Source organism: Arachis hypogaea, chromosome 15 (assembly GCF_003086295.3).
Source record: "Arachis hypogaea cultivar Tifrunner chromosome 15, arahy.Tifrunner.gnm2.J5K5, whole genome shotgun sequence".
Classification (NCBI taxonomy): domain Eukaryota; kingdom Viridiplantae; phylum Streptophyta; class Magnoliopsida; order Fabales; family Fabaceae; genus Arachis; species Arachis hypogaea.
The window spans coordinates 125,721,863-125,725,703 of NC_092050.1; the positions used below are offsets into that span (position 1 = coordinate 125,721,863).

Below are 3,841 nucleotides of genomic sequence, written 5' to 3' on the forward strand. Positions count from 1 at the left end.
ATTGGCATAGAACTCTTGAACCATTAGGATGCCGACTTGTTGGATGGGATTTGTTAGAACTTCCCAACCTCTTCTTTGAATTTCATGTCGGATCTCCGGATACTCATTTCTTTTGAGTTTGAAAGGGACCTCAGGGATCACCTTCTTCTTGGCCACAACATCATAGAAGTGGTCTTGATGGGCTTTGGAGATGAACCTTTCCATCTCCCATGACTCGGATGTGGAAGCTTTTGTCTTCCCTTTCCCCTTTCTAGAGGATTCTCCGGTCTTAGGTGCCATCAATGGTAATGGAAAAACAAAAAGCTTATGCTTTTACCACACCAAACTTAGAATTTTGCTCGCCCTCGAGCAATAAAAGAAAGAATAGATGAAGAAGAAGAAGAAATGGAGGAGAGGGAGAGGGTGATGTGGTTCGGCCAAGAAGGGTGTAGAGGGGTGTGTTGTGTGAATTTGATGAAGATTGGAGGGCTTTATATAGGGAAGGGAGGGGGGAAAGGTTTCGGCCATATGGGTGGGTTTGGGTGGGAAATTGGTTTTGAATTTTGAAGGTAGGTGGAGTTTATGAGGTAGGTTTATGGGGAAGAGAGTTTATGTGGTTGTGTGAAAGAGAGTGGTGAGAAGAAGTGAGTGGAGGTAGGTGGGGATCCTGTGGGGTCCACAGATCCTGAGTGGATCCTGTGGGGTCCACAGATCCTGAGGTGTTCAAGGATTTACATCCCTGCACCCATTAGGCATGTAAAAATGCCTTTGCACCCAACTCTGGGCGTTCAGCGCCAGGTTGGTGGCCATTTTGGGCATTCAACGCCCATTTGTGTGCCATTTCTGGCGTTGAACACCAGAACCATGCCTGTTCTGGCGTTCAGCGCCCAGAAGCTGCCCATTTTGGGCGTTCAGCGCCAGAACCATACTCTGTTCTGGCGCTGAACGCCAGACAGATGCTCCTCCAGGGTGTGATTTTTCTTCTGCTGTTTTTGATTCCGTTTTCAATTTTTATATTTATTTTGTGACTCCCCATGATCATGAACCTACAAAGACATATAACTAAGATAAATATAGTTAGATAAATAAAAATTAAGTTGCCTCCCAACAAGCGCTTCTTTAATGTCAATAGCTTGACAGTGGGCTCTCATGGAGCCTCACAGATATTCAGAGCATTGTTGAAACTCTCCAACACCAAACTTAGAGTTTGGATATGGGAGTTCAACACCAAACTTAGAGTTTGGTTGTGGCCTCCCAACACCAAACTTAGAGTTTGACTGTGGGGGCTCTGGTTGACTCTGCTTTGAGAGAAGCTTTTTCTGCTTCCTCTCCATGATTGCAGAGGGAGATCCTTGAGTTTTAAACACAAGAGAGTCCTCATTCCATTGAAGGACTATTTTACCTCTGTCAACATCAATCACAGCTCTTGCTGTGGCCAGGAAAGGTCTTCCTAGGATGATGGATTCATCCTCTTCCTTTCCAGTATCCAGGACTATGAAATCAGCAAGGATGTAAAGGCCTTCAACCTTTACTAACACGTCCTCTACTTGTCCATAAGCCTGTTTTCTTGAACTGTCTGCCATCTCTAATGAGATTTTGGCAGCTTGCACCCCATAGATTCCCAGTTTCTCTATTACAGAGAGGGGCATGAGGTTTATTTCTGAACCAAGGTCACACAGGGCCTTAAAGATCATGGTGCCTATGGTACAGGGTATTATGAACTTTCCAGGATCATGTCTCTTCTGAGGCGATGTCAGTTGATCCAGATCACTTAGTTCATTGATGAACAAGGGAGGTTCAACTTCCCAAGTATCAATGCCAAATAATTTGGCATTCAGCTTCATGATTGCACCAAGAAACTTGGCAGTTTGCTCTTCAGTAACATCCTCATTCTCTTTAGAAGAGGAATACTCATCAGAGCTCATGAAGGGCATAAGGAGGTTCAATGGAATCTCTATGGTCTCTAGATGAGCCTCAGAGTCCTTTTGTTCCTCAGAGGGAAGCTCCTTATTGGTCACTGGACGTCCCAGGAGGTCTTCCTCCTTGGGATTCACGTCCTCCACTCCCCTTGTAGGTTCGGCCATGATGCTTATGTCAATGGCCTTGCACTCTCCTTTTGGATTCTCTTCTGTATTGCTTGGGAGAGTACTGGGAGGGATTTCAGTGATCCTTTTACTCAGCTGGCCCACTTATGCTTCCAAATTTCTAATGGAAGATCTTGTTTCATTCATGAAACTTACAGTGGCCTTAGACAGATCTGAGACTAAGTTTGCTAGATTAGAAGTATTTTGTTCAGAGTTCTCTGTCTGTTGCTGAGTGGATGATGGAAAAGGCTTGCTGTTGCTAAACCTGTTTCTTCCACCATTATTAAAGCCTTGTTGAGGCTTTTGATCCTTCCATGAGAAATTTGGATGATTTCTCCATGATGAGTTATAGGTGTTTCCATAAGGTTCACCTAAGTAATTCACCTCTACTATTGCAGGGTTCTCAGGATCATAAGCTTCTTCTTCATAAGAAGCCTCTTGAGTACTGTTGGATGCAGCTTGCATTCCATGCAGACTCTGAGAGATCATATTGACTTGCTGAGTCAATATTTTATTCTGAGTCAATATGGCATTCAGAGTATCAACTTCAAGAACTCCCTTCTTCATAGGCGTCCCATTATTCATAGGATTCCTTTCAGAAGTGTACATGAACTGGTTATTAGCAACCATGTTAATGAGTTCTTGAGCTTCTGCAGGCGTTTTCTTTAGGTGAATGGATCCACCTGCAGAAGTGTCCAGTGACATCTTTGATAGCTCAGATAAACCATCATAGAATATATCCAGGATGGTCCATTCTGAAAGCATGTTAGAAGGACACTTTTTGGTCAACTGTTTGTATCTTTCCCAAGCTTCATAGAGGGATTCACCTTCTTTTTGTCTGAAGGTTTGAACATCAGCTCTAAGCTTGCTCAGCTTTTGAGGAGGAAAGTACTTGGCTAAGAAAGCCGTGACCAGCTTATCCCAAGAGTTCAGGCTGTCTTTGGGTTGAGAATCCAACCATAATCTAGCTCTGTCTCTTACAGCAAAAGGGAAAAGCATGAGCCTGTAGACTTCAGGATCTACTCCATTAGTCTTAACAGTATCACATATCTGCAAGAATTCAGTTAAGAACTGAAAAGGATCTTCAGATGGAAGTCCATGAAACTTGCAGTTCTGCTGCATCAGAGAAACTAATTGAGGTTTCAGCTCAAAGTTGTTTGCTCCAATGGCAGGAATGGAGATGCTTCTTCCATGTAAATTGGAATTAGGTGCAGTAAAGTCACCAAGCATCTTCCTTACATTATTATTATTTTCGGCTGCCATCTCCTCTTCCTGTTCGAAAATTTCTGAAAGGTTATCTCTGGATTGTTGTATTTTAGCTTCTCTTAGTTTCCTTTTCAGAGTCCTTTCAGGTTCTGGATCTGCTTCCACAAGAATGTTCTTATCCTTGCTCCTGCTCATATGACAAAGAAGAGGGCACATAAAAAATAATAATAATAATATGGATCCTTTATACCACAGTATAGGGATCCCTTTGTGAGTGGAAGAAAAGAGGGAGACAAAGAGTGTGATGTAAAGAAAGAAACACAACTGTGAGGATGGCAGAGATGTGAGATGAGATGTTAGTAGATGAATAAATAAATAGAATAAGATGGGAGAGTGAGAATTTTCAAAAAATATTTTTGAAAAAGAGTTAGTGATTTTCAAAAATGGTTTTTGAAAAGTGTTAGTATTTTTCGAAAATTTTTAAAATCAAAAATAAAAAATAAGAATAATTAGTTAATTAAAAAGAAATTTTTGAAAAAGAGGAAAGATATTTTCAAAAATTAGAGAGAGAG

The 3,841-nt window shown here is 41.7% G+C and overlaps 1 non-coding gene across 1 annotated transcript; it reads left to right on the top strand.

Moving 5' to 3' along the window:
* The first annotated feature begins 2,822 nt into the window (after positions 1-2,822).
* LOC112752647 (small nucleolar RNA R71) lies at positions 2,823-2,930 on the top strand. Its single transcript, XR_003177073.1, has one exon. It is a non-coding gene; the product is annotated as a small nucleolar RNA R71 (small nucleolar RNA).
* The last annotated feature ends 911 nt before the right edge of the window (positions 2,931-3,841 follow it).